The 8,908-nt window shown below is 43.1% G+C and overlaps 1 long non-coding RNA gene across 5 annotated transcripts in view; it reads right to left on the minus strand.

The window, feature by feature from the left end:
* LOC116462765 (uncharacterized) overlaps positions 1–8,500 on the minus strand; it is an 81,720-nt gene extending 73,220 nt beyond the window's left edge. For 2 of the 5 annotated variants that reach the window (XR_004246442.2, XR_004246444.2), the window contains exon 1: positions 8,454–8,500. This is a non-coding gene — a long non-coding RNA (uncharacterized LOC116462765). Of the gene's footprint in view, positions 1–6,230; positions 6,314–7,383; positions 7,676–8,412 lie in introns of all 5 variants that reach the window. The other 3 variants (XR_004246443.2, XR_004246445.2, XR_009211740.1) reach the window with 2 other exon arrangements.
* Positions 8,501–8,908: the final 408 nt, after the last annotated feature.

Here is an 8,908-nt window from a genome sequence, read left to right on the forward strand (position 1 = left end):
ATAAACTGGAAATAACAAAATAGAAGTTATTAAAATGGAATGGTCAGGAAGGAAAGTAAAAATTTGAAAATGTAACTAAAACTTTTCCTAAATTGTTCAAGAACCTATACACGACTGTATTCAAAGAACTGTATTTAACAAACAAGCTTGGAGAACTGCAGCAGGCTAAGAGTTGGGGTGCTAGGCTCAGAGCATCTGCATTAGAATCCCAGTTCTACCACTTTCTACCTGTGTGATCTGGGGTAAGTAACTTCTCTGTGTGCCTGTTTTCCCATATGTGTAACAACAGCACCCAATTCTTAGGACTGCTGAGGATTATATGAAATAATCCACATCGGGGACTCTAAAGCAGTTCCTGAAATATGTGTTCAATAAATAAAATTTTTTTTTTTTTTTTTTTTTGAGACAGAGTCTCGCTGTCGCCCAGGCTGGAGTGCAGTGGCGCGATCTCGGCTCACTGCAAGCTCCGCCTCCCGAGTTCACGCCATTCTCCTGCCTCAGCCTCCCGAGTAGCTGGGACTACAGGCGCCCGCCACCACGCCCGGCTAATTTTTTGTATTTTTAGTAGAGACGGGGTTTCACTGTGGTCTCGATCTCCTGACCTCGTGATCCACCCGCCTCGGCCTCCCAAAGTGCTGGGATTACAGGCATGAGCCACTGCGCCCGGCCAATAAATACTATTTTTATTATAATGTTATGATATAATAATAAATCTGCCTCTCGCCATCTCCACCACCAGCATTATTTATGATGATAATTATTATTAATTGGCTGGGCACAGTGGCATACACCAGTAATCCCGGGCTTGGTGAGGCCAAGATGGGCAACTCGCTTGAGCCCTGAAGTTTGAGACCAGCCTGGGGCAACATAGTAATACCGTCTCTCTTAAAAAAAAAAAAAAAAAAAATTGCCAGGAGTGGTGGTGCCCCTGTAGTCCCAGCTGCTCGGGAGGCTGAGGTAAGATGATTGATTGAGCCTAGGAGGTCAAGGCTGCAGTAAGCCATAATTGTGCCACTGCCCGTGTCATGTACTCCAGCCTGCATGAGAGAGACCCCGTCTCTAAAAAAGGGGGAGAGGGGTGGGCATAAGCTTTGTATTCCAGGGGCTTACAGTGTCCTGAGTGAAATTAAGAGCTACCTAGACACTAATATAAAGCAAAAGAAAGATCAAAGTCAATTATCATTCATTTAACACATATCTGAATGTCCAATCTTTGCCAGTATTTTGCTGGGTGCAGGGCATTACTTGGCATGCAGGATGAACACAGTTTCTCTCCTTACAGAGTTTACAGTTCATCAAGGCTTAAGCTGCATGACAGACAAGCTACATGCAGAGACAGATACTGTTTTTGACTGGGTGGGGGACAGTAACAGATCTGAACTGGCAGAACTAGGTAGCACTATATTCTGGGTGGGAGGAATGGGGTTCCAGGAAACACAGGGCCTCTAGGAAACATAAGCAGCACCATTGTTAGGGTACATCCAAGAGAGACTAAGGCAGCAAGGCTAGAAGCAGGAGGAGGCCTTGAACGCCAGGCTGACTTTGTTCTCTGGTTTTCAGGTACATTAATTGTCCTGCTGAAACTGAACAAGAGCTTAGTTTTAACTTGGATTCTAATGTCTTGTAACTTTTTCTTTATGGGTCCTTTCTTTTTTTCTTTTTTGAAAGTGAGAAGGGTAACAGTGGGAAAAAAATGAGGGAATGGCAATCTCAGCCCATGTTGGCAACAAAGGTGGGAGTGGACCAAGGGCACTAAGCGATGAGTTTCACACGTTTTCTCTTTTAATCCCTCCAGCATTCTTTTTTTTTTGAGACGGAGTCTCGCTCTGTCGCCCAGGCTGGAGTGCGGTGGCGCAATCTCGGCTCACTGCAAGCTCCGCTTCCTGGGTTCATGCCATTCTCCTGCCTCAGCCTCTCAGAGTAGCTGGGACTACAGGCGCCTGCCACCACGTCCGGCTAATTTTTTTGTATTTTTAGTAGAGACGGGGTTTCACCGTGGTCTCGATCTCCTGACCTCGTGATCCGCCCACCTCGGCCTCCCAAAGTGCTGGCATTACAAGCGTGAGCCACCGCGCCCGGCCAATCCCTCCAGCATTCTTACAGACATTATTGCTCCTTTTACAGATTAGGAAACTGAGGCTCAGAGAAGTCAAATAGATTTTAAGTTCATAAACTTAACATGATCTTGATTCTTTAAAAGTGTTTTCTGGAACTAGACAAAACGATTCTAAAGTTCACATGGAAAAATAAACAAGCACGAATTGCCAAAAAAAAAAAAAAAAAAAAAGAGCAACAAGGGGAAACCAGTTTTAAAAGATATTAAAACATTTTATAAAACCAATGTAGTACTGGTATATGAATAGAAAGACTAATGTCATAGAATAGAAAGTGCAGAGATGTATCCCCAATACATCCAGAAACTCACACCACCATCAACTGGATTCGGAGACAAAAACGGAAACAAATGGGTAAAGATAACTGGTGGCCACATGGAAAAAGGAAAAGTTGAATTATATATCACTCTGAACACCAGAATAAATCCTAAATGGATCAGAGATTTAAGTGTTAAAATGAAACCATAAAAGCACTAAAAGAAAACATCGGCAAATTCCAGAAATTGTGGAGGCCTTTGACGTAAAATCCAGATACCGTAAGAGATTAATGTTAAGTACATAAAATGTAAAGAAAGCCATATTTAAGCCTTCTTTACACCAAAACACATGAAAGTCATTTTTAAAAACAAGTGACAAGTTGAGGGAAACTGCAACCTCACAAAGGGCTAATCTCTCTAATTTATACACTTACAGAAATTAGTAAAGAAAAAGCAATCCAAAAGAAAAATGTGCAAAGGGCATGAACAGATAGCTCACAGAAAAAGGAATACAAATAGCCTTTGGGCACATGAAAAGATGCTCAGCCCGATTCATAATGAAAGCAATGCATATTAAAACTACATGGAGTTATCATTTCTCATCTACGAGACTGACCCAAATCCAAAGGTTAACTGTTGGAGAGGTTATGGAGAAATAAGGAGTCTCATACATTACTTATACAAGTTCAAAATAGTGCCGCTCTGGAGGAAGAAAGTATTTATACCAATTATAAATGCACTGCCCACTGACCAGCAATCCCACTTCTAGGAATGTATCCCACAGATAATGCCTGCAAATATACAAAATAATATGTGCATAAGATTATTCAGCACAGCGTCATCTGTGAGTCTCAGACTGGAAACAACTCAAATATTGATCACTGGAGGCTAAACAGCTAAACAATGTATATTTTACAGTTGTTTAGAAAAATGTTTTCTAGGCCAGGTGCAGTGGCTCATGCCTGTAAATCCCAGCACTTTGGGAGGCCGACGCAGGTGGATAACCTGAGGTCAGGAGTTTGAGACCAGCCTGGCCAACATGGGGAAACGCCATCTCTACTAAAAATACAAAAATTATCCGGGCCTGGTGGCACGTGCACCTGTAGTCCCAAGCTACTTGGGAGGCTGAGGCAGGAGAATCGCTTGAACCTGAGAGATGGAGGTTACAGTGAGCTGAGATGGTGCCACTGCACTCCAGCCTGGGCAACAGAGCGAGACTCTGTCTCAAAAAAAAGAAAAAAAAGTGTAGAAAAACGTTTCTTATATACTAATATGAAGATATGTCAAGATAATATTAACTTTAAAAAAAAGGAGAATATTCACATAGTATGTATATTTTATATAAAGAGTATATATAGCATATTAGTATTTGCTTGTATCTGTATCTATACAAAAAAAAAGACGTCTATAGGAAACAAATGAAAGGTTATTTATGGAGAGAATCAAGACAATTGGAATTTAGATTTCTCAAAATATGCCTTGTGTCATTTTAATTTTTGAACCATATGAACATTTTATCTACACAAAAAGAATTTTTAAATGTTAAAAGCACCTCGCAAAAAGAAGCAAAAGAGAACCACCTATAAACCAGAGTCTAAGTTTTCTCTGAAATTGGTGACAAGCAATTTTAGTGTGGCCATCACCATAAATTATAAGACAAGGTGCTTTTGTTTCCTCCAAACGAGCCAAAGTATATGATTATAATAATCTATTTTAAAATGCTGGGGTGCGGAATTAGGAGAGAGAACAGAAAAAGGCGAAAAGAGAAGGAGCTCTACTCTAATGGTTCTCAAACTATGGTCCTTGAACCAGCAGCATCAGCATCACCTGATAATTTGTTAACAATGTAAATTCTATGGGCCCAGCCCAGACCTACTGAATCAGAGAGAGACCCTGGAGGAGGAGGCTAGGAATCCTTTTAATATACACTCAAGTTTGACAGCCACAGATATGGTCTTGTGATTTTTATATGTTCATATGCATTGCCCAGGAAGGGATCTTTTAAAATGCAAATTCTGGTCCAGCTGGTCTGGAGTGGAGCTCAGAGTCTACATTTCAAACAAGCTCCAGGATGCTGCTGATGTGCTGATGGTGTGGGGACCACACTTTAAGACACAAAGCCCAAGTCCACCTGGGGAAGAAGGTACACAAAGGGTCTCCACGTGATTGAGTTTGCTGTGAAAGCTGCACTCAATATTAGACAGAAAAAGTCCTTACACAGGTTTCCTAGATAAGGTATACCATGGAACTAGCTTCCCATGTAAACTGTGTACTTCACACAGAGTAAGTATGTTTTCAAATATATTTCTTAAACAACAATAACAACTATGATTCACTGAGATCCAATTTAAGGATGTCCCATTTGAGAAAACTTTCATTTATAAGTGGATCTTCCAGAATGGAAACAAACACAAAACACAAAAAACCATATTCATACAACTGTCTGGTTATATTATCTGATTAACTTTACCTCAAACACACTAACCACACCATCTGCTCTTCGTGAAAATTCACCAAGCAGTTTGTTTCCTTTTAAACATTTTCCAAAAAATGATTCTTATATTTACGAACATTGATTCTCCATTTGTTTTACATGAAGGGAAAATCTCTACAGGAATCTTCTTAGTAAAGAATTCTAGTTTAAATGCAAGGGTCTAGAAATGTTGTGTATCTTCATTTTGCAAGTCACCCTTTGAATCAAGTTTTTGGTGTTAAACATTAATCATTGTTTTATATTCCCTGTTCATGTAGTAAAATTATGTAATAATTTTTACATATTCCCTATTTCATTGACTCTAAGATGCCATCAATTTCAAGACACATTTCTATTTAATGTCCTACTAAGAAAGAAGTTGCCAACCACATGCTAATTTTAAGATGTCATTCTATCTCACATATGCATCTTAAAAATCAATAAAACACCTTAATTACAAATCAGAGATATGTGCACAGTATTCATTTTCTAGTTAACATTTGTGCCTCTCAAATGTAAAACTTCATAAAAGCATGAACTTTTGTCCATTCAACAATCTATCCCCTATGCCTAGAAAAATGGAACATTTTCAATCAACATCTTTTACATATGGGTGAATATTTTTTAAAGTTCTGATTTTAAAAACCAGTAATGACCTCTTTTACCCTGGAACAAGATACTGCTTGTTCAAATTAATATAAATTCATTACTCTCAATTTGGATAAATTTCTATCTCCAAAGTGTTCAATGTCTCTAACTCTAGATAATTTAAAGTATAGCCTTCTGTTTTGACAACAGTCATTACCTACATGTCTGTTTCCATAGCACTTTTCAAACGTAACACGCAACTAATAATAAACACCTTACATCAGGAAGCAACTCATCTATTCAACAAAAAAAAAGCCAAATAAACAATTTTTAAAACAAGAGTTAAATGTATAATGTTACAATGCAGGTAACATTGTAACATATATAAATTTTATACGTAGGTAACATATAAATGGTCTGAGCTGAACTTCCTTAACTCGATTTGCGTTTTCCCCTATGCAGCAAGACTAGCAGAGTTTGAAATGAAAAGACAATTTCTAACAAATCACACCATGAGGACCACTGGCATATGTGATTACAGGTAATTTTAAGTTTTACCTTTGAATACATCTGCATTTTCCAAATTCTCTAATACAGATATTAGTAAGCAGAAGAAGCTATTTAAAAGGTGATTACACTAGTTTAGATTATACTTAACTAATACTTATTTCTACACATTATTGCTATTGCTTCCCAACTCCATTCTAACCTCAATCTGCTACTTGATTCAAGTGTTTAGTTGTCAACATTTCCATTAAACACAGCCAATCTTTCAGACAGAGGGACATAGGTACTAACCTGACCTCCCATCTGAGATTCTAGAATAAGCAATGAAAGCGGCACTAACCAAAAGCATGCCTTTTTTTGTACGTCAGACACTTCTGAAAGAAAAAACAAAACAAAACAAAACTCTCAGCAAAAACTGTCAGTTAAATTTCCTTTTATAATTCCTATTATAATTGACTAGATAACACTGATGTTTGGAGTGGTTCTCCAAAGAGCTGGAACTGCCCCCAAGGAACATTTTTAGTTATCAAAGAGACTGGGGGACACCGCTGGCATTTAGGGTTTGGGGGGCCTGGATCTAAAAGACTTCACACAACACATAGGTGGGACAGATCTGTATAATCAAGATTCACCTGGTACGAGAGTCTTTCAAATGAACGGGCAGATTAAGCCCACTATAAACTGGCATTACTTTACAATATTTAAAAGTTTTTACAAGAAATTGCAGGGAAACTCCAGTAATGTAGGAGAAAGTAGCAAGGGAAGCTTAAATAGAGTAAGGGAAAACTGTCTAAACATTAGCGATCGTTTCCTCACACCACACACCGTTAACATACAATTGTAATATCAGAATACTGAGCATATACAAGCAAGTGAGATACTGACATTGAACCCAAAATTTTCAACCTTGTTAATATTTTATTAATTATTACCAATGGTAATTGTTAGGAAGCCAGTATTGTCCCTTCGAGTGTGTGAGACAAAAAAAAATTCTACAATATAGTTTAAAAATATGGATCTGTGGAGGGCTTATGCTAATATTTACGTGTTGATTGAGACAGTCTGTTATTTGTCTTGCAATGTTATCCCTGGTTCAATCTACATCGTTTCTCTCTTTAATTTGCAAGAAACAGGTTATCCCAACCTAGGTGTTTTTCCCCCCAACCTCCGTCTGTATCTCTGCTCTTTCGTTGAAGTAGTGGCCTCACTCTACTGTAGCCCAGGCTGGAGTGCAGTGGTGCAATCACAGCCCACTGCAGCCTTTAACTCCTGGGCTCAAGAGATCCCCTCACCTCAGCCTCCCAACCAGCTGAGACTACAGGTGTGCGTCACCACACCACACTAATTTTTTCTTTTTTTGTACAGATGGGATCTCGCTATATTGCCCAGGCTTGCTCTTGTTTGAAATAGCTCCTTCTAATTTTTTTAACCAATACAAACGTACTCATTAGAAGCTGGCACAAGCACCCCAGTATATACTGTCTTCCAGCACAAGAGTATGTCCTAGATGTGAATGGTACAGCAACATCTGTCATATACTGTTCTCTATTTCGCCCTTAAGCTTCAATCACACCATCATACTGCTTTTCAATGACGTGTGTAGAGAGGTTACATTGTTTATGAATTTCACTTCAGGGTAGTAAAGTGGGCTTCATACATGTTTGCTGCAAAGGGGAAGAAGGGACCTTGATTCTGACGAGGTTGAGAACCACTGTTCCCAAGAGTGGAATCGCGTGCTGAAACAAAAATCGAACTTTTAGAGAAGTGTTTCCTTTGCCTAAGGCAAGCCCTGGGCTCCAATATTCCACTTCATTGGGCCTGACACCCCACCACCAACACTAGCCCGCTGCTCTCAGCCCACCTCTGCTTCCAAGCAGGGCCAAACAATGGTTCTTGACCACTTGGGGATCGGGGACCCTTTTAGGAACGAGACAAAAGCCCTGGAAAAACTCTCTCCCAAGAAACCCATACACGAAGCTGCATCCAATTTCAGGGCGCTCCCAGACACCCCCTCTGCAGCCCCGTCGGGACCCCAGGAGAAAAGGGCTGAGGGGAGTGGGAGGTGGGAAGAGGAAGGCGGCGCCGGGGTCCCGGTCCCCTCCCACCGCCTCCTCGCAGTGTGGCTTTGGCCCGGGCGCTCCACCTCTCTGTGCAGCCCCAGCGTGCAAGCGCGCAACTTAAGTGCCCGGTACACAGCAGAGGCTCAATAAACGCCGCTGCCACTGTCAGCGGGGCCAACCCCGAAGTCGAGAGGGACACTGAGGCGGCCCCGGGGTCGCGCCTGGGCGCGAGAACCGGTTGAAGGAGGCACCGGCCCGCGGCCCCGGCCGCCCCGCCCCGCGCGAGTCCCGGTGACGGCGCGGACCAAGCGGCGCCGCAGCTGCTGCGGGGACGAACAGGGACGGCCACCTGGGACGCGGGACGTTCACCGGGCCCGCAGCCCCACCCAGCCCTTGGTCTCGGCCGCTCTCACCCGGCCTCAGCCCCCAACGGCCGCCACTGCCCGCCGCTCACCTCCCCGGCCGCCGCCGCCGCCGCTCCCGCCGCCGCCGCGCGATCTCGCGAGACTTCGCTCCCCTCGGCACTCCCCCTCCCTCCCTGCGGCGCGCGCGGACCCCAGGCTGGAAGCGGCTCGGCGCGCTCCCCGGACGCTGCCCACCCCGCCTCAAGGGTCAAGCCTGACCGCTCTTGCTGCTCGCCCCCGACTCCGTCCCTGCGTGCAGTCCGCCCACTCCCGTGACGGGGAAGGGTTAAAGCCCAGGTGCGAGGGGGCCGCCTCCTTCTCACCTGGCCGGCCGGGTGCGCGTGCGCATGCGCGTGTCCGGGGCTCGGCCCTGAGCCTCTGCAAAGGCTTGGACGGCGGCGACAAAGGTGACCGCTGCCACCCGTCCTGAGTGCTCGCTGCGCACCGAGCACTTAACAGCCCCCTTCGGTCCTCACACTACCCCCCAAAGTGGGTATTACCAGCC

The sequence above is a fragment of the Hylobates moloch genome, unplaced genomic scaffold (assembly GCF_009828535.3).
Source record: "Hylobates moloch isolate HMO894 unplaced genomic scaffold, HMol_V3 SCAFFOLD_23, whole genome shotgun sequence".
In the NCBI taxonomy this organism is placed as follows: domain Eukaryota; kingdom Metazoa; phylum Chordata; class Mammalia; order Primates; family Hylobatidae; genus Hylobates; species Hylobates moloch.